This window comes from Piliocolobus tephrosceles, chromosome 4 (genome assembly GCF_002776525.5).
Source record: "Piliocolobus tephrosceles isolate RC106 chromosome 4, ASM277652v3, whole genome shotgun sequence".
NCBI classification, from domain to species: domain Eukaryota; kingdom Metazoa; phylum Chordata; class Mammalia; order Primates; family Cercopithecidae; genus Piliocolobus; species Piliocolobus tephrosceles.
The window spans coordinates 64,821,217-64,843,467 of NC_045437.1; the positions used below are offsets into that span (position 1 = coordinate 64,821,217).

The 22,251-nt window shown below is 41.9% G+C and overlaps 1 long non-coding RNA gene across 1 annotated transcript in view; it reads right to left on the reverse strand.

Moving 5' to 3' along the window:
- Positions 1 to 8,805: 8,805 nt before the first annotated feature.
- The window catches only part of LOC111541644, a 32,206-nt gene continuing 18,760 nt past the window's right edge, over positions 8,806 to 22,251 (reverse strand). The window contains exons 2-3 of the long non-coding RNA XR_002731334.2: positions 13,704 to 14,397; positions 8,806 to 12,060 (exon numbers count right to left, since the gene is read on the reverse strand). This is a non-coding gene — a long non-coding RNA (uncharacterized LOC111541644). The remainder of the gene's footprint in view (positions 12,061 to 13,703; positions 14,398 to 22,251) is intronic.

Below are 22,251 nucleotides of genomic sequence, written 5' to 3' on the forward strand. Positions count from 1 at the left end.
GGTCTCAGCTCTGTCCTAACTTGGCTGTGACTTGAATTCCAAGACACTAAAGTGGCCATCCAGTAAATTCTTTTTATTTTTTTCTCAAGCCAATTAATAAACAGTCTGTGGTTACTTACAACTCAGACTTCTATTTAACATCTCCAAAACTCACTCAGTCTCATTTTTCATAACAAGTGGAAGTTTGCTGCTCTAAGTAACTGTGTCCTTACCAGACATGGGTGCAGGATCCAGAAAAGAGCATTAATAAAAATTAATGTTAGTCAAGAAATATGGCCAGAGGCAGTGGCTCACGCCTGTAATCCCAGGACTTTGGGAGGCCGAGGTGGGCAGATCACTTGAGCTCAGGAGTTCAAGACCAGCCTAGTCAACATGGTAAAACCCGGTTTCTACTAAAAATACAAAAAAATTAGCCAGAGGTCGTGGCGGGTGCCTGTAATCCCAGCTACTCCAGGAGGCTGAGGCACGAGAATAGCTTGAACTTAGGAGGAAGAGGCTGCAGTGAGTTGAGATTGCACCACTGCACTCCAGCCTGGGTGACAGAGAAAGACTCCGTCTCAATTAAAAAAATAAATAAATAAAAATAAAAGTCAAGAAATATATAATAACTTTTGTTGAACTTTCTTTCTTAGATTAAACTTTAAACCATCATAAAATACAAGAAATTAGATTGATTTCTTTACTTTTTTAAATTAAAACTCAAAATAATTCATTAGCAAGCAGCTTTGATTTCCCTTAACAGATGGGACTCTTTTTTAACCTCTAAACACAGCATAGTTCCTTCATTAAGATAAAGAGTCATTTTTGCAGAGTTGATTGGGATATCTGTGAAGGAATCATTTCAAAGATTATGTTTTCCTTAGCTTTATTTTCATTATTTGTTTATTTTATTATTAATTATTATGAGAGATGGAGTCATACTGTATTGACCAGAGTGATCTCGAAGTCCTGGCCTCAAGCAATCCTCCTGACTTGGCCTACCAAATGCTGGGATTACAGGTGTGATTTCCAGCTAGCTTTATTATTAAAGGACATATTAGTCCTATGATAAGTTTTAAATGCCTAGCATTTTTCCTAGAAAATAGATTATATTTAGAATGTTAACAATAAGGAATTTTTCTGTCTGCCCGTTACCACATTTTTTTTTAAATCTCAGAAACAAAGTACTTAATCTTAATTCAGATTTACACACTTCTTAATGCCTTCTGATATGTCTAGAGATACAATCTCAAAGGCTACCAGCTTCATGTCAGAAAAGGACAAGCAAATAAAATTTGATGCTGGAGACTAGGAAACAAAATTCAGCAATTCTCATGCTATTTTGTATACTAATCAGGGAATGCATTAATTTTCTGTTGCTGCATAATTACAATTTACCCCAGAACTTAATGGCTTAAAGCAGCATTCAATATTTATGATCTCATATGGTTTCTGTGGGACAGGAATTCAAGAGTGATTCAGATGGGTAGTTATGGCTCAAAGCTTCACGTGAGGCTGCAGTCAAGATATCAGCCAGGGGTGGAGTCTCCAGAAGGATTGACACAGACTGAGCCCTTCACTTCCAAGGCGGCTTGCTTACTCATTCATATGGCTGGCAAGTCAATGGCTGGCTGTTGGCAAGAGGCCTCAGATCCCACCATGTGGACCTCTTCATTGTGCTTCTTGAGTGTCCTCATGATATGACAGCTGGATTCACCCAGAGTAAGTGATCCAAGAGAGAGCAAAGATAGAAGCTGCAATTTTTAAATTACCTAGCCTTGGGTGCCACATACTGTCATTTGCACAATATCCTATTGGTTACACAGGTCAGCCATATTCAACATGAGAGGGTGACAATACTGGGAGGTAAAACTCATTGGGGGGGTATCTTGGAAGTTTCCTATTCTTACTCTGGGTATCAATGAGAAAAACATTATTATGTTAAAAAGTATGGAAAATGCTTTTCAAAATGAACACACCTAAGAAAATTTCAACAAAATTTGTAATAGAGCCATAGAATTCTACAATCAGAAAGAAACTTGGTTATCAACCAGTGTAACTTGGTCTTGGAGACTGAGTCTCTGAAAGGTGAGAATTTTTTTAACTTTGTATAGCAAATTAGTGACTGGATCAGGCTTAGATCCAGGCCTCTTTACTTCTCTGGTTAGGGCCGGTGGTGAATAGGCTGGCTTGGAAATTAACATCCATTCCACTCTCCTTATAGTATGCCTTCTTACTGCAGCAACTGGAGAACCTAAAACCATATGTTTCCCAAACTCCTTTGCAGCTAGGGTTTTGGATATGATTTGGGTTAAGGCAATCAGACTGTCGAAGTGAGAGCTGGAAACTGGAAGTGATACAGCAAATAAGCTACTGGAACTTGTGCCGCTGCTGTTGGCAAAGGTGGTCATTGCAATGTTGGGTTATACTGTGGCAGAGGTAGCAGAGGTTGTGCTGCTTTGGTCACTACTGGTGACAGCCTAGAGGCAGGACTCAGAGGAGTTACTATGGACCTAGCAGGTGTTGTATGGCTTTAAAGGTAATCGTTAAAATTAGCCTACAGTCCTAGTTAGCTACTTGGGAGGCTGAAGTGGGAGAATCTCTTGAGCCCAGGAGTCTGAGGCTGCAGTGAGGTATGATTTCACCACTGCACACCAGCCTTGGTGACAGAGAAAGACACCATCTCTAAATAAAATAACACATACAAATATAATAAATAAAACATAAAAAAAAATGTAGACCGGGTGCAGTGGCTCTTGCCTGTAACCGCAGCACTTTGGGAGGCCGAGGTGGGCGAATCACAAGGTCAGGAGTTCGAGACCAGTCTGGCCAAAACGGTGAAACCCCGTCTCTACTAAAAATACAAAAATTAGCCAGGCGGGGTGATGCATGCCTGTAATTCCAGCTACTCAGGAGGCTGAGGCAGGAGAATCGCTTGAACCCAGGAGGCAGAGGTTGTTGCAGTGAGCTGAGATCGCTCCATTGCACTCCACCTTGGGCAACAGAGAAAGACTCCATCTAAAAATAATAATGATAATTAATAAATAAATAAAAGTAATAGTTGCAACAGCAATTTCCTGATCCCTGAAGAGCAAATCAGCTAATGTGTTCTGGAGCCAAGAACTTCAGTGGTGGTCACCACAATCACAAAGGTGGAGAAGGATTACCTGGCAGCTTCCATGGAGGACTAGCTCTATGGAGTAGTTCTTGGAGTTGTTTCTGGATTCCAAGCCAGAGCTGTTATTCCAGTCCTTCCAACAATTTTGTAAGCACCTAATTCCCTATATTAAGTCATGCTCTCATGAGACAGCTAGAGTGGTATCTGTTGTCTACACCTAAATTCTATTACAGAGCATGCTAATACATAAGAATGAGAAAAGCAGCCTGACCTCTGGAAACTGGCCTGACACTTACACTTAGGTCTTGTTGTTGTTAGGAACTAGCCTGGCACTTAGAGATGGGTCATAGTGTTCTTCTGTTGAATATAAACAATTTCTCAGAACATCAGCATCTTCAAGGTCGCTCTGTTGACCGTGATGGATCAAGACATAAACAAGACCACTGTGTATCATGTCTGAACACAGACAAAAATATGAACATTGCCCAAACCACAACAAGGACCAAACATCCCCCTGTTCTTGCTACTCTGAGTGACTGCTGCTTCTTTACCAATTATAATCTTAGTCTCCCTCTTTTTACAGAAGATTTATTAAGATACGCAATCATAGAATTACCCCTTCTTCCTGAGATCATCCAACCCACACAAAAGCCCTATTTCTTTTACTGCTCCCTAAGTCACCTAATGTAAGCCTAAATCCTGTAAGTCCTTTCTAACTCCCTCTTACTAAGAGGGTTCCCCATGGTGTGTGGTTTCCTTCCTTGCAATAGTAATAAAATCAACAGATGTGTTCCTGCCGATCTTTGGCTGAAAGGCATACTAAAGTTAAAAAAAAAAAAAATGTCTGGGTAGCTGTCTTCTGTCACCCAAAGCACAATCATATGTATCAAATGATAACAAGAAAATTATAAAAGAAAGGACAGACAGTAACATATAAGGCAATTGAAAATCACAGGCAAGCAATTATACAGTGAATTGAACAATAATACAATTTCTTGAATGTCCATTATAGTAGCATTCTCCAGAGAGACAGAACCAATAAGAGAGAGAGAGAGAGAGAGACAGACACAAGAGGGGATTTATTAGAATTGGCTTATATGATTATAGAGGCTGAGAAGTCTCATGACATGATGTCTGTAAGCTGGAGACCCTGGGATGCTGGTAGCATGGCTCAGACCAATTCTGAAAGCTTTTACAGAACTAAGAAAGCTGATAGTATAATTCTCAGCCCAAGGTTGAGGGCCTGAGACCCAGAGGTGGGGGCCTCTGGTGTAAGCTCTGGAGTTTAAAAGTAAGAAAGGCTGGAGTTTTGATGTCCAAGGTCAGGAGAAGAAGAGTGGCCCAATTACAGGAAAGAGAGAAGAAAAATCACCTTTTCCCTGCCTTTTTTGTTCTATCAAGTCCCCAGCCAATAGGATGGTGCCCACCCACATTGAGGGCAAATATCCCCCACTCAGTCCACAAACACACAAACCAGTCACCTCTGAAAGCATTCTCATGGACCGTCCCAGAAGTAATCCTTCACTGGTTCTCTAGGTATTCCTTAATCCTGTCAAGTTGACACCTAAAACTAACAGTCACACTGACACTATGGCAGGCACTCATGACAGTCATTTACATACATCATTGACTTAATCATCTCACTACTCTGCAAAATAGGTATTTTAATTCCCATTTTATAGGTGAGAAAAACTGAGGCTCTGCAGTCCAGTGACCTACTTGACAGAGGCCTACCACCTACTAAATAGCGGTTCTGGTATGCAAACTCAAGTTGCTAACAACCGTGTGTTTCCACCCAGTAATAGAAATAATGCCGATATTTCTGAATAAAAACAATATTAGGTCTTCCACTTCGGTCTTATTTATCAGACTAGGAACACATCTATTCTACATATATGTAATGGGTACCTACTATGAGGAAATGTTTCAAAAAAAGTATTTGATTGAGTGTCCATTTCCTAGTTAAGGCTGAAGGTTAGGTAATAGTTTTTTGATCTCTGTCCTGGGAAAAATATAAAATCCACAAAATGAGAATATAAGTAAGCTACACAAAAATCTGTGTGCCTCTTTCTTAAAAGATAAATTTCATATGAAATGGACAAATAATGTACCATCTTGATGCTTAATGGTAAAATTGAAGAAATGAGAGGAGTTCGCTACATGGAAGAAGTGTCATTAATGCATACAATGTGAGCTCATGATTGAATTTCATCACCACCAGTCATTTCTGCACTAGGAGAGGTTATAAAAGTGATTAGCTACTTCCTACATTTTGAAATAGTCACATGGTTGTAAGTAAAAGCCTCTGTGACCATCCCCTCAAGTCTAGGAGAGTGAGGAGTGTCTAGATCAGCTCAGGTATCTGGGGGTAAAAAATGAGCTTTTACAAGCAGAACAAAGAAACCAGCATAACTAATATTTGAACATTGTTTATTTTTATATGGAAAACACTGAAAAAAAGAAGCATAGTTACCCCTTGACCTGACTCTTGTTACCCTGTGACAACAGAAATTGTTCAAGAAGCTGCCAGTGATCCAGAGTAATCAGAGGGGAAAGGAGGATGTAGGGGATTGTGGTGTATACTTTGGTTATAAGCAACAGAAATCCAACCCCATTTGACTTAGGCAAAAGGGGGCTTTACTGGTGGTGGAATCAATGAAAGGGTAGGAATAACTACATTGCAAGGAAAGCGGGGATGCAACGGACTTCAGGAGTGACTGAGCCAGTACCTGGAGCATACTAAGCCTTCAATAAATAATGTTGAATAAAAGAATGAACTAGAGATTGGAATGAAGCTAAGACTATCTTTGTCTGTCTTCATCCTTCTCACAGATTCACCTTCCCTACTTGAGATAATATATGGCCACTGACTGCTTATGAGGCTTGCATCCTATAACTTCTGCTGCCAGAGAGGACTAATGTCAATCACTCTCAGTTACAGGTGGAAAAATCCCAGGAAAAGACTGATTGGGCCAGCTGGGGTCAGGTTTTTGCCTCCAGGCCAATTAGCTGTGGCCAGCATGACAAGGTCACATAGTTCCCACAATGGCCATGTGAATTTCAGTGGGATGTGGGGGCAGGCTTGGGAAGTGGGGAAGAAGGAATCTGGGTACCTTAGGGTGCTATCTTCAGCCTGAAAAGAGGGATAGCACTAGAGATGGCCCTTAGGAAACATATTACTGTATCTCTGTATTAGTTTGATAGGGCTACCATCGCAAAGTACCACAAACTAGGTGGCTTACACAATAGTATTTATTTCCTCACAGTTCTGGAGGCGAGAAGTCCAAGAAGAAGGTATCAGCAGAGGTGATTTCTTCTGAGTCTTCGCTCCTTGGCATCTTCTTGTCTTCGTATGGTTTTGTCTCTGTGCCTGTCTATATCCTATGGACACTAGTCATGTTGAATTAGGGTCTACCCTAAAGATCTCACTTTAACTTAGTTGCCTCTTTAAAGACCTTATCTTTAAATATAATTAAATTTTGAGACACTGGGGGTTAAGACTTTAACATATAATTTAGGACAAGGGGTGGGATGGGAGGAACACAAGTTAGCCCATAACAGTCTCCAATAAGAATATTGTTAAAGATGTTTATTACATAGTGTCTTCTTTAAGTTCTTCCTGATGTGAGTATCAGAAAGAGTTGTGTGGCTTCTTTTTAGATTATTGGAACTACAGTTTGCTCAAATGGTCATGCTTTTCCTTTATTACTGGCTTTTCTGAGCCTTATTTACTGATGTGCAACCCATTTGGAGCAAGTATATAGGACTTCATGGTATGAATTTCTGTGAAGTCCTATTTTACAGCTATATTTTATGTTACTAACTTGTGTTTCCTTTTTCCTTTCTCACACATTTGTAATTTGTGTTACCTTGTTGTATGGCGTAAGTATCTGTATATCTTGTACATACCATTTATGGCAGCAGTCTGCAACCTTTTTGGCACCAGGGACCAGTTTTGTGGAAGGCAATTTTGCTACAAATGTGGGGGGAGGTTTTCTAATGATTCAACCACGTTATACTTACTGTACACTTTATTTCTATCATTATTACATATTCACCACAATGGAGAATCAATGGGAGCCCTGAGCTTATTTTCCTATAACTAGATGGTTCCATCTGGGAGTGATGAGAGGTAGTAACAGATCATCAGGCATTAGATTCTTATAAGGAACATGCAACCTAGATCCCTCACATGTGCAGTTCACAATAGGGTTCACCCTCCCATGAGAATCTAATGCCACTGACCTGACAGGAGGCAGAGCTTAGGCGGTAATGCTCACTCGCCTATCACTCATCTCCTGCTGTGCAGCCAGGTTCCTAACAGGCCGTGGATCTGTAATGGTCCATGGCCTGGAGGTTGGGCACCCCTGTTTTATGGAATAAAGTACAATATCAATACCTAGATAAATAAGCTCTAATTAATCAACTATAGTTACATAAGTAGAACATTATCAAGAAAAAGCAGAGAAAACTTCCATGCTAATAATAAGTGTCCTTTGTAATAAGTCACCTCAAATCCTTTTTTGGAAGGAAACAGAACCTATGAAGGACTATATAAATCAGGAAAAAAACAAGATGTGTCACAAAACATTTTTTTAAAATCCAACAGTAACTAGGCAAATTGATGCTTAAATTAACACAAACTGGTAAAAATAAGCATCCCTAAATTGATTTTTCCATATAGTTGCCTCGAGGCAGACAAAGTGTGGAAGGAGTTGGATTGTTGCCAGACTGAAAGCGTTTTTCTGAGCTCCATCAACTTCTATTAATGGGCAGTGACGCCACTCTGGCCCCAAGCCAGCCACCCATCACACTTCGATTTGTTCGACAGGCTGGCTGGAGGCAGGCATTGCATCAGAAACCTGGCACCATAAACAGCACTGGTTTAAGCAAAGCACCTCCAGAGAGAACTGACTTCCTGTGCCATCAGCAGAGACAGCACAGGGCTTCCTCCCAGGGGGCTGCTTGGTGCTGAAGGGCAAACTGGACCCTCCCGGGGTCTCCGTGAAGCCTTTAAATCACTGCCCCCAATCCCCACACTGTGAACAGCCAAAGTAGAAATTAACCCAAACAGCCTGGGAATTGTTGGTTCTATTTCATTTGGTTAATGTGGTGGTCCTCTCAAATGTATTTTCAAAGGTGCATGGGCTTTTTCTGAATTCTCTGCTTCATAGGCTGTCCCAAATTACCTTCTGTGGTGCCTTGGCATAAGTTCCAAAATGGCAGTTTAAAGGGAATCCAGCAAGTGCCCACAGTGCTCCAAAGGGTGATAGAGGTATCAGTGCTCCTAATGGGGACATGTGTGCTCTGGTATCGTTTCCTAAGTAAGTTGGAGCATGGGAGATAAAGAGAGGAAGGTGAGGGGAGGAAAGGGTTTGAAATGTCATACAGGCTTCCTAGACCTGAAAAACTCACAGATAATAGATGAAGTGGAGCATGTATCCCAAGTCCACAAGGACTTGTAAAGGCAGAATAAAATATCCCTCCAACAGGCTCACGCAACGCAAACAAGACATTAGGGAAAAACTGATGACATCTGAAGAAAGCATGGACTTTTGTTAACAATAATGTGTCAGTACTGGTTCACTAACTGTTACAAATGTACCATCCTATTGTAAAATGTTATCAATAGGGGAAATAGAGCGCAGTAGAGGCAAATTTTCTGTACTATTTTTAAAATAATTCTTTAAATCTAAAACTGTTCCAAAATAAAAAGTATTTCTAATACACAGGTACACATACATACACATGCTTCCAATATATTTGCTTTAAAATAGTCCAGGAGGCAAGAGGAGATATTGGTGGGGGCATTGTCAGAGGAAACAAGATTAACCATGACTTACTAATGATTCCAACTGGGTGATGGATACATGGATGGATACATTACATTATCTCTTCTACTTTCATACATATTTGAAATTCCCCATAATAAAAAGTTAAAAAATAATGCTCCCATTAAATTGCGAACTAAAAAGATAAGTATATAACATACATTTACGATATATAAATATTCATCTCTTACAAAAACCACTTTATATATATGTATACTTAGACATATACAGCCAGCCCTTTCATATCTGCAAGTTTCACATCTGTGGATTCAACCAGCTATGGATCAAAAATATTCAGAAAATATTCAGAAAAATATACAAAACAATTAAAAAATAAAAATACGACAATACAAATAATACAAATAATGCAAATAAAAACAATACAGTATAACAACTATCTACAAATCATTTACATTTTATTAGGTATTATAAGTAATCTAGAGATGATAAAAGTATATGAGAGAATGTGTGTAAATTATATGCAAATACTACACCATTTTATACAAGAGAGACTTGAGCATCCTCAGATTCTGGTATCCATAGGAGTCCTGAAATCAATCTCCCATGGATATTGGGATGACTGTGTGATATTCTGTATATACATATATGTGTACACCAATTTACATATCATATAAACCATTTATAGATACATATACATACATATAAAACAGCAAACAGTAAGAAGAGCTTTAGTCCAGGCCACTTTTTTGCTATGTGAGTATATGCATACTTTGCAGCCAAAGAATAGTGTCTTTTATTGGTGCTACAGAGTGTGGACTTTTCGTTTTGTACGGCACATCAATCGTATTAGCCTGTGTCAAAGAATATGCTTTGGTGGCTTTACTTTGATTGGGATGTCAGGCCAAGTCCCAGCACCATCTTCCCCCTAGAATCAATGGCACACACTGGCTTCTTCGGTGTGATGAAGTGTGACCCCGATGGGGTCAGAGCCAATGGAGCCATAGCTTTGGAAGGACATTTTTCTCTGTGGTGTTAAAGCAGGCAGCTTCCATTCTGGGGTTTGATCTGAGTGAAAGCTCTTTAGCGACCTACGCGTGAAGCTGGGACTGATAAGCTACCCTGCACTTTGCCTGCCACACCCCTCACGGCTGATAGAGCAGTGCCATCAACAGTTGGAAGCCATTAGTAAGCGAGAACCTGGCATTCTCTTTCTGAGAGTACCCTATTAAGCTCTTCTTCCTACATCCCTTTCAAATGAGAGGCACCAGCATTCCTTCAGGTGCCTAAATAATAAACTGGGAACCATTCACCCTTGACTTCTCCATCTCCTTAATCTTCGAGAATCCAGTCAGTCTCCAAGTTCTGCAGATCCTGCTCCCTTCACTTCTCTCAAATCTATTCTCACCTCTTCATCCCTGTTGCCTGTTGAAGTTTCAAGCCTTCATTCTTCTGGACTATTGCAATGACCTGCTACTTAGCCTAACCCTGTTTTCGACCCCTACTGTTCAATTTGCTGCTGTCACGAAGACAAGAAAATATTACTCACTTTCTGGGAACCTCCTCAGTATTGCCCCCACAGCCTTCAGGATGATGACTTTGGTTCTTAGCTTGGAATACAGTGTTCTCTACAATCAGGCCTCTGCCTAGCTCCGCTTCCTCTCATGACCCATTCACCACCAACTTCAGCTACTTATAGTTCCCAGACCATGCCAGGCTATGTAATATCTCTTTGCCTTAGCTCCACAGTCCTCTCTTTTCAGAATGCTCTATTCTTTCCTCCCCTCTAGGTGAACACCTCTATACTTTTCAAAACTGAGATCAAGCATCACTCTCCTTAAAGAAAGCTCTCCTGGGCCAGGTGTGGTGGCTCATGCCTATAATCCCAGCACTTTGGGAGGCCAAGGCGGAAGGATTGCTTGATGAGATGAGACAGAGATTTGAATTTATAGCCCAGTAAGGGCAATACTCTCTCTTTCCTGCATTTTAACTGTTGCACCAGGCATAGTACTTGGCATATATTTGGCACTTAGTAAATGATTATTGAATAAACAAAGATGTAAATGATGCTCTAGTTCAGAGCACTATATTGTTAAATATCCTGAATATATTTATTTAAGGCATAGTTTGCAAACAAGCTGTGTATTAGAACATCAGAATTTCACATCTGACAAAGCACGATCTGGCTCAGTGAGCCAAGTTGGTAAATCTCCAGCTGATGATGAATTGCTCTTGAGACCCTTGTTATAGGCAGCCTCAGGAAGAGGCACAGGCCAGTTATACTGCTTCGAGCCGCCAGTCCCAGCTCTCTTGGAGAAAGGCAGCACAGTTGGGAGGGCTCACAACGGGAGGCCTGTTGAAAACAAGTCGTAGTTTCACCCTGTGTTTGTATTTCTGTTCAGGGAAGGGCACTTCCTCTTGCATTTGTAGGAGCCAAGTAATACATTCTGGGTGGAGGGAACTGGGAACTATGGTAGAAAGCCTAATGTTGGACACATGAAAAGGTGGCAGCGTCTTAGAGCTGGCTAAACACATATCTTGGCAAAAGAACTTGGGTGGCAGGCAACCAAGATTTGGGGAGTGCTTTTCCTGCATCATTTTCTGCTGGGATTGCAATATGAGGGAGGCCTTGTTGATGTGTGTAGTTTGTTATGCTTGGCAACACCTTCTAGTTAGTAGTGGTTGAGTGTTTGCTAACTTGTGAATTCTTCAGAAGAGAATAGAATATAAAAAGCCTTCAAGCCTCTCCTGTCTTCCCCGCATTGTGGCTAACTCAGGGCAACCAGCAGCAGTGAGCTGTGGACCCAGGCACTGGCTAGAGAAGTTGACAGACCACGAACACGGGGCAAGCTGAGTCTTTCTGTTTCACTTCCGGCATGTTTTTCACCCACAGGGATATTTTGGTCTGTTTCAAAGAAGAGGAAATCAGCCCCTAGCAGACTGTTTCAGAAAAACAGCAGAAAAAAAGAAAAAGGATTAAAGCCATATCTCTTGGAGAGAGAGATAAAAATCTGGATATTGTTTGAAACAATGTTTCCATTTCCAACACCTCAATTCCATAAGAAGTAGGAGAAAAAAAGTCTTTTTGGGGTTTCAGTATGCACAGTGCATTTATTCTCTCTCATTTCTTAATTTGTCAGTTTCTTTCTCCAAGTACCAAATCCAGTAAATGTTCTTTAAATGGAAAGAAAAAAGCAATAATGAATGCCAGAAAACAGTTTCCCAACCAGCCAGCCAAACCACAAGTATCCAAAAATGTGATTTCATTTTTAATAATATAGAAAACTGAAGAATGTCAAGTAGAAATATAAAGAGATGGGAAACATTGACTTATTCTAAACACCAATAAAAACTTCAGATTGCTTGTAGATGACAGATGAAGAGAAATAGCTACTCAATGAAGGAATTCAGAACCCGGTGTTCACAAAATTAAGAAGATATTAGTGATCAATGAACTCTAAACCCTCATATGGGTTTGCCTTCTCTGAATCCTTTGAAATTCACTCTCTGTTCAGTGTCCAAATTTCCTTTACATGTAAAATGGAGCCAAGGAACCTACATTGTGAACTCAGAAACTAAAGACAGTGTAGGGCGAAGACATTCGTGTTGTAACCTGTGTCTTTTATGCCAACTCTTAGAATTTAAGGAGCAGTTGGGGAGGCCAGTAGGCTGACTTAAGCCCACAAAGGATGGCCTCTGATCCCTGAAGCTGGGGGAAGAAGCAAGATAATTCCTAACTACTCAAGTGACATCTCTTCCAAGAAGTTTCCTCTAACCTACTCCCTAGCCCAGGAGGGAAGGCTTAGACCCCTCATCTGTTTTCCCAGAACACCTGGGCATATCTCTTATTGCATCCAAATGGTTCTTATAATGCAATGCAACACAATACACAGTATCTATATGTCTCCCTTGTTAGACTATGAACTCTAGAGCAGGGATATCTTTACTTCTCTGGTGCCAAGTATAGTGGCTGGAATATCAATTAACTAATTGACATGAATGCTTTCTTTCTTTGTATCTAAATAACTCAAGCCATTTTAGTTGTTCTATCCTATGGTTATATCATTCTTACCATATTTTAGTACTGGCAAATAGAATTCATTATTTCCCGGGATATATCAGTTAATAATTTCATAAACAGAAAAACTAACTACATCTGGACCAGTGCTTCCCAAACTTTACTGTGCATGCAAATCCCCTGTGGATCTTGCCACAAAGCAGATCTTCATTCATTTGCCCTGGAAAGGGGCCTGAGAAACTGCCTGTCTAACAAGCTCCCAAGTGCTGCCAATGCTGTTGGTCCATAAAGTAACAGCGGCTTGAGCCAGATAGAGTTTAATCTTGTTTCCTGAAAGTTAAGTCAGAGATTAGTAGTCCAGGCCTGGTATGGCAGTTCTGCCACATCATCAGAAGCCCAGACTCTTCTATCTTTCTGCTTTACTATCCTAGGATCTGTTTCCCCAAGGTCTCGTCTTGTCCCAAGATAGCAGCTGCTGCTCTAGCCATCAAACCTATATTGTAGTCAGCAGAGAGGAGGAAGTACCAGAACAAATGGCTGCACAGCTGGGTCAGCCTCTTCTAAAGGAGCCGTCAGGAGGAGCCCACCTGACAACTTCCACTCATATCTCACTGGTCAAAAGTGTAGTCACCCTATCTAAAGGAAGGCTTGAAATGTGATTTTCCTGTTGGGAATATGTTGCTGATTACAATGAATTGAGTTTCTCTTAGTAAGGAAGAAGGGAGAATGAATGCTGGGTAGATGCCAGCAATCTCTACTATGAGTCAGATGAGATTGTTGTGGATCCTCTGTCACTCACCTGTGGTTAGTAACCTCTGGATTGTGCCCCATTCCTGAAGAGAAACCAGTTACTCTGTTAAGGTCCATGTGAAACATCAGCTGTCTTTGTGACAAGTTCTGTCTCATAGGCTCCTTGATTGTGCTTATTGACTAAACCCATCATCACCCTTGGCTGTGAAACTTGAAGTAAGATGAGGGGGACCAGAACTTCCTACCCTCACTGCCTCTGCTTTGCAATAACATTAACTGTCAGAGCTTAGTTTGGCCCAGGGCTTATTTGCGTCCTTGTGCTCTCGGATGCCGGGGAAACATGGCTACCGTGACATCAGATGAGATCCTGGCTCAAGGATACTGGCAGGGTCTCTAGCTTATTGTCCTTAAGGTTATGGCTTATAAATAAGGGAATGAGTCCAAGGGGATGTGCTGTTCTTCTTGCTTGGTGCCAATCAGTTCATTCCTTGAGTAACAGTGGAGTCACCCAAAGTGAAGAAACAATTCCAGCCCATTGATTTCAGCCTGAGCACTCACAGTTTTTCCCTGGCTCTTTGCCCAGGATTTCCAGGGAGTAGGCAGGGGCTAAGAAGCAATATATATTCCTGAAAGGAAGGCTTCTTGAGTGATTATAATGATGGTATCTGTCCGTGGCTCACAGGCAATAACAGAGAACACAGGCAGGGTGCCCTCTGAGATGCACCCCCGATTCCTGAGTCATGCTGTGGAAGACAGGGAAAGTGCACATCAGCCACAACAGGAGAGAAAAAGGTAGTTGTTTGTTTTCCTTCCCTTCTCCTCCCATCTCAAGGAATTGATCCCTCCAAAATCTCAATCTGAGATAAAACAGTTTGCAAATAGTCAATAAACAGTGCATTCATTCATTATTACTAGAACTACATTCATGGAAAATAATTTATATAAATTAACCAAAAGTTGCTTTTTTAAAAAAAGGTAATATGATTTATTTAGATGGGTTCAACCATCAGATTTTATGGGGAGGAGGGTAATCCATGAATCTATATGTGTGCTAAGCATTGCTATAAACTGAATGTTTTTCACTTCTATTTATTACTATTTTTCAAGTCGTATAGGTGCAGTTTTAATAAGTGAAATGCAAGTTTATTTTAAGATGTGACTAAATTTTTATCTGAGAAAATATATTATGGCAAAAAGCAATCACTGGATACTAAAAATATAATGACCATTATGTGAGAGTATGTAGCATTCAAGTATTAAAAAAAGAAGTCCTTCTACCTGAACATGTTGGTGTAACTGAGCCCATGTTCAGCTGCCTACTGCTTGAAAGTGAGACATGAGAAACGAGGTTGGGTTGTTATCCCCCCTGCCTTTATAGTTTAGACACCACAACAGCATTAATGTTAAAGTAGAGATCATGAGACTGGCAGCACAGCCTGTGGCAATAAGATAGCAAATTATAAACAGGACCTAAGGCCATACCTGGCAAGGGTTAAGTCTCCACCCCAAGATAAACATGGGTCATGTGTTACATGCATGTTTGTTCAGTACACATGTGTCAAGACCACCTTCATACATATTTATAACTACTTCTGTAACCTGTTAAATATGTATGTTGAGCCAATCTATCATCATATCCCCACAGGAGCCCTGGATGCAACTGACAGTAGAGAACAAATGTATTGATTTTCTTGCTAATATGGTAGGCCATTCCAGGTTTCTGCCCTGGTGTGAGAACCAACCAATGCTTTAAGAGATTTAACAAGTGCCAAATATGTTAAGACACTAGGTAGTATACTAACTTTTGTTTATAAGTTTGCTTCTAGCAAAATCACTTATCTCATGGACGTGGACCTGCATCATTTTCAACCAAGAAATAGGTCCTCCTAAAGACCCGGAAGGAACAAGGGCCTGAACATCAGCTCACTGCCAGGTCAAAAAGTTTCATTCCACAGTTGCCCCACATTGACCCTGTTCAGCAGGAAGTAGCCAGCTGAGAGATGACATCCCATTGTCCCTAATCCCACAGAATTGTGGAATGAGCCTTTGACAGTGGGGAATTGTAACAGTGAAACAGCAAACAAAAAAAAAACAAAACAAAAAAAAACTAACATAACTAATTCCATTTTTATTTAAGGGGCCTTTACCCATTCCTGCACGTTGGGTAGGGTAATTTTAGAGCGCTGAGATAATATGCAAAAACAGCAACCAAATATTTTGTAAATGGAACTCTGGGATTAAAGGGGAAGTATATAAACAACTAATTATGTTTTGTTAAACATTTACAGGAGCATTGTGACCCGACCAAGGACAAAGAAGTTCCCAGCCTCCTTCTCTCAGACCTTTCACGGTTCCTGATAGTTGGGGAATGAGCCGCTGTGCTGCTGCTGTAGCATCGGCAGATCATATACTTCACCAGTCTCCTCCATTTCTAATCCTAGTACTCGGAGACACTGTCAGCCTTTTATTATAAAATCACCGTTTATGATTTTTCAAGAAGTCCTTGAATAGCTCTTTGGCTAAGTAGATCTAAGGCAAGTCGCCACCAATCATTTTGAAAGGAAGTATGGAAGAGAGTATTTTTGACTCAACAAGGAACTGGGGCATGGCTGCTCTTGGTGGGAGGTGATAAGCAATGCTGCTCCGTTGCACCTCCCACCCCCACACACATACACACACACATTCAGCACCCATGATTTGATAAGGGGCTAAGGAGCCTGTAGGAAAACGAGGTGCAGCAAAGCGTCCTCCTCAGTGTGACACTGTAGTTTCCCTGTCACTTCTCAAGGGATAAAAATCTTTGTTGTGCTGTGGGAAATAGTAGATACTCAAAGGTCTTTGAAAACCTTTGTGGTGCACCCTCTGCAGTGCATGCCCAAAACCCTGAGTGCAGTGCCCTAAAGGTGCTCTTCTCTGTGGGTGGCTAGGTTTGTAGGAAGACCCCCCAGCCTTCCCTCCACTACTCTTGGCAGAATGGCTCCAGCCCCATCCCACGCCAACTTCAACCAGAGAGCTCCTGTTTATTTTATGTGCTGAGATTCCAAACATAATTCTATTAATTTTTTTTAAAAAGGCCTCTTTTAAAAACATTTTTGAAAGCTACTGGTCTCTTGTATCCACTGAATTTGGGGAATATTACATCATATATATGTGTTTATATGTATGCGTGTGTCTGTATGCACACACATACATATACATATATATTATAATATGTAATAATACAACATCTATGTAAAAATATATCAGGATATGACAACAATACTGAAGCAGCAGTGGTTGGTGCACACGTCACACCTGTGAAAGGACTGTCTTGCGTTTTTCTGGCCTGACTCTGGTGAAGAACAAGGTGGTATTGAACCCCTGGGTGAGTCTCAAGGAAAGAAACAGAGTGATGGGATCGTGTCAAGCTCTCAGAACTTCCTTCCTGATTTTTTTTTTTTTTTTTAAATGAGACAGATTCTTGCTCTGTCATCCAGGCTGGAGTGCAGTGGCACAATCTCGGCTCACTTCAGTCTCCGCCTCCCACATTCAAGCAATCCTCCTGTGTTAGCCTCCTGAGTATCTGGGACTACAGGCACGTGCCACCACACCCAACTAATTTTTGTATTTTTAGTAGAGATGGGGTTTCACCATGTTGGCCAGACTGGTCTCGAACTCCTGACCTCAAGTGATCCTCCCACCTCCGCCTACCAAAGTGCTGGGATTACAGGTGTGAGCCACCACACTCAGCCTCCTGATTTTTTTTAATCAATCTGATTTTAATAGATTCCCAAGCCTTGATTACCCCATCCCCCTCTACTGAAGAGCCCTAGGAGAACCCTCTTTTGAGTTGTCCCCACAAGCTCCTTTTACTCAATATGATGGTAAAAGTGAGGTTGTAAAGGGTGCACGATTTTATGAATACCTTTTTAATCTATCCAGATGGTCTCCTGCTGGGAATTACTATTTCGTCTTACAGGCCAGAGCGTAAGATGAGACCCTACTCTGGCAGGCACAGTGGCTCATGCCTTGTAATCGTGGCAATTTAGGAGGCTAAGGTAGGTGGATTGCTTGAGTATGGAGTTTGAGACCAGCCAGGGCAACATGGCAAAACCCCATCTTAAAAAAAAAAAAGTACAAAAATTAGCCAGGTATGGTGGCACATGCCTAGACCCAGCTACTTGGGAGGAGAAAGCCAGAAAATCGCTTGAGCCTGGGAGATGGAGGTCGCAGTGAGCCGAGATAGAGCCACTGCACTCCAGTCTGGGTGATGAGAGTGAAACCGTGTCTCAACAAAACAAAAAAAAAAAAAAAAAAAAAAGAGGAGAGAGAGAGAGAGAGAGGCTCTATTTCTATAGACAGTGATGAACTTTATTCCCCCATGTCATGGTCCTTGTAGCTTAAGGAGGTATTGAGAGGTGACAGTGTGCTATCAGCCCTCACTCTCAGCGCCTCCTCTGCCTCGGCATCCACTCTGGCTGCACTTGAGGAGTCCTTCAACCCGCCAAGGCACCCTGGGAGCCCCTCTCTGGGCTGGCTCAGGCTGGAGCCTCCTCCCTCTGCTTGCCAGGAGGTGTGGAGGGAGAGGCTCAGGTGGGAACTGGGGCTGCACTCGCGGGCCAGTGTGAGTTCCAGCAGACGCGGGCGTGGGCATGGACTAGGCCCCCTGCATAGGGAGCGGCCAGCCGGCACCCCTGGCCCAGGGCAGTGAAGGGCTTACTCTGTGGAGATTGCGCCCGGTCCCCCAGCAGTGCTGGCCCGCCAGCGGCAGCATTCAAAATCTGGCGGGGCCTTAGCTGCCTCCCCACGGGGCAGGGCTCGGGACCTGCAGCCCCCCATATCTGAGCTCCTCCCCCTGCGGTGGGCTCCAGCATGGCCTGAGCCTCCCCGAGGGGGGGCCGCCCCCTGCTCCGTGGTGACAGGTCCCATGACAGCCCAAGGGCTGAGGAGTACAGGCGCCCCTGGGGACTGGCAGGCAACTCTGCCTGCAGCCCCGCTGCAGATCCACTGGCTGCAGGATCCAGCTGGGCTTCTGAACTGGATGGGGACTTGGAGAACTTTTATATCTAGCCTGAGGACTGTGTGTGCACCAATCAGCACTCTGGGTCTAGCTCAGGGTTTGTAAATACACAAATCAGCACTCTGTGTCTAGCTCAGGGTTTGTAAATACACCAATCAGCACTCTGTGTCTAGCTCAGGGTTTGTGAATACACCAATTGGTATTCTGTAGCTAGCTAACCTAGTGGAGACTTGGAGGACTAGCACTCTGTGACTCTGTGTCTAGCTCAAGGATTGTACATGCACCAATCAGCACTCTGTGTCTAGCTCAGGGTTTGTAAATACACCAATCAGTACTCTGTGTCTTGCTCAAGGATTGTAAACACACCAATCAGCACTCTGTCAAAACGGATCAATCAGTTCTCTGTAAAGTGGACCAATCAGCTCTCTGTAAAATGGACCAATCAGCAGGATGTGGGTGGGGCCAGGTAAGGGAATCAAAGCAGGCTGCCTCAGCCAGCCAGCTGCAACCCGCTGGGGTGCCCTTCCATACCCTGGAAGCTTTATTCTTTCTCTCTTTGCAATAAATCTTGCTGCTGCTCACTCTGGGTCCATGCTGCCTTTATGAGCTGTAACACTCATTGTGAAGGTCTGTAGCTTCAGTCCTGAAGCCAATGAGACCACTAACCCATGGGGAAGAACGAACAACTCCAGACACGCTGCCTTTAAGAGCTGTAACACTCACCACGAAGGTCTGCAGCTTCACTCCTGACAGCGAGACCATGAACCCACTAGAAGGAAGAAGCTCCAGACACATCTGAAGGTCTGAAGGAACAAACACCAGACACACCATCTTTGAGAACTGTAACACTCACCACGAAGGTCTGCAGCTTCACTCCTAAAGTCAGTGAGACCAAGAACCCACCAATTCCGGACACAGTATTTGAGGTTAGGCTTCTCTGACCTTTTGCCCATTCTGTCAGGGGTAAGATACTGAACACCACACTGAGGTTAGATGTTGAAAATTGAGGGTCATAATCCCTATATGTTCAGTCTCATTCACTTATCAAAGAATATTTCTAACTGGATCCCCAACAGAATCCTTAGGATGGAGCGCCATCTCCATTGGCCTCAAGAACTGATGATTCTTTTAATCCTTTCCTTATAGTACCTGGGCCTATCGCTTACTTTTTCTCATTGCCCACCTGCTTTTGCTGAGCTATAATACCCTTGCATAACCTCCTTGGTCAGCCTAATCACTTAACTCCAGGAGGCCCCTTCAGAAAATCTGCAAATAGCTTCTCCTCTGAGAATGCTTGAGCATAGCTTATTCAGGCCTAGATAAGCTTTGTTTCTTCAAGAGAAGGCTTGTCCCTGTTGCTTCCAGCATAGACTCCTGGCCACAGGACCCAAGTCTGAATTTTGGGTGCATAACTTACTTTGAGCAAGTTACTATTTCGGGTCCTCAAGATTCTCCTGTGAAAAATGAAGATTAAAAATAGTCCTTACCTCCTAGCGTCATTTGAGAGTTAAACGAGTGAGGGCATTCTATACATTTAGACTATACTTGGCATATAATCAGCTATCAATAAATATTAGATACTATTATTTTGGCAAGAACTGGAAGTGACATTGGCTTTACCAAGTTCATTTGTCCATCTGTTCCTTTGAAATGTATCTACTGATCCCTTATGATATGCCCAATTAAGAATAACCATACATTCTACAAACACATGTATGGATTCTAATGCATTGCTTTTTCCGAAGTTTTTTTTTTTTTTTTAAACATGATATGCCTTCAAAAAAAAAAAAAAAAAAAAACTGGAATTTTAAAATGCTCATGTCCGCAGATTCCTGGTTATAAACTGTAAGTTCTCTGATTGGGAGAGCATTTGGTGGCCTACCTACTGTTACCTCTGAAGGCAAATTTTTACTGTCAGCATCAAAAGGACTAAGTTAGGAAACTCACGGCAGGACATTAAAATGTTTTTTTCTAATGAAGTTTTCAAAATGTAGACATGATTTTTCTCCACATTTGTATTCCTCTCTATTGAGATAAATACAATCTAAAGTGAGGCCTGTAGAATGAATAAAAAGTAAATAATATTTTAAAAGAGACCTTATGTCTGAGCAGAATTACTGGGGATGCAGAGGGTCCCACCTCAAGCCTTCAAAAGATGATGTTATGGGGTTTTGAGGTCAGGCCCTGAAGGGGTGTGGCCAGGGTTCAGATCCAGCTTCTACCATTTCTCCTGGCTGACCTTAGGCAAGCGGCTGGCTCAACTCTCTCTATGCTTGTTTTCTTATCTATAAAGGTAGATAATAAAAATACATATCTTGTAAGAGTGTTATGAAGCAAAAAGGAAGTGATACATGTAAAACATTTGTACATATGCAATAAATACTAGCAGTCAGTGCCAGTCATTTGTCTATATTTTTTCCTCATGAGCGATCCTTTTAGATACCAATACCCTATGTCAGGAAATGGGTGTAAAAAACAAACAAATAAACAAAAAAGGTACCAATGCCCTCTTAAAATAAAAATTCTTCACCAGAAAAAATGTTTAAATGTAATCTGCTACAATTCACCTGTCTCAAGTTTCATTTAAAGATGAGGCATAATGTGACATCCATTTTATAAGTACAAAAACTCAGGATCCAAGAATGGTTCTCTAAGTTTATAAAACTCATAGGTGTCAGAAAAACATAGCATAAGCTCAGGATATCTGTCTCCAAGTCCCTCCCCCTTTTTATTTTTTAGCTTCATATATCTGTAGACTGGGGTCGAGGGGAAATCACTGTTTTTCAAAAACCACAAATTCTCAGAAAGTACCATTAACTATATCTAAAAATGCACCCTGGCAGCTATTTTTAAGTTACTAAAGTCAGCATACTATCTATGCAGCAGCCATTCTTAAAGAAAGCTTCATGTAGAGTTAGAATATCAATGGGGAATGAATTCCAAAAGGAATGACGGGGGCCTGCACCTTGGTGACCACTGGACAATTACATGAGGTGCAGGAATCATCAAACCAGTTTTGTACAGAGATTTTGAAATAGGAGAAAATGTACGTTCCTCTCTCTCTCTCTTTCTCTCTTTCTCTCTCTGTCTCTCCAGTCCAGCAGTTTGAAAGCTGGGAGAAGTCTTGGCAGAAGCTGAAGAGCAGCCCAAGGTTTCCTGCTGCGTGAAGGTGAAAGCCTAGAGCTCACTGGAACAAGCCCCTCTCACTTAGGTTTCCTCTTCTGGAGAGCTGTGGAAGAGAAGCCATTTGCAAGGTCATGTAGAGTACAGACCCTCCAGAGGACCAAGCACCATCCCAGGCATTTCACACATCTTACCCCACGGAGTTGTTATGCAGGGGATTACCAAGAGACTATTTTGACACAACTGTTTTAACACAGAGCTTAAAAAATAAATTATCAGGTAATGTCAACTGCCCTGTTTTGACTGTCACATCACTCTGGCGTATCTCCTCAATTATTATTTTTGTTGAAACCTGTTACCTACTATGGACTAATTTTATTATCTTTTCTAGCGCCCCTCTTTCCACCCCCATCCCTGAACCTAGCCTACCGCACCCCATCACCACTTCATTCCTCCTTGTTGGTACCAGTTGGCA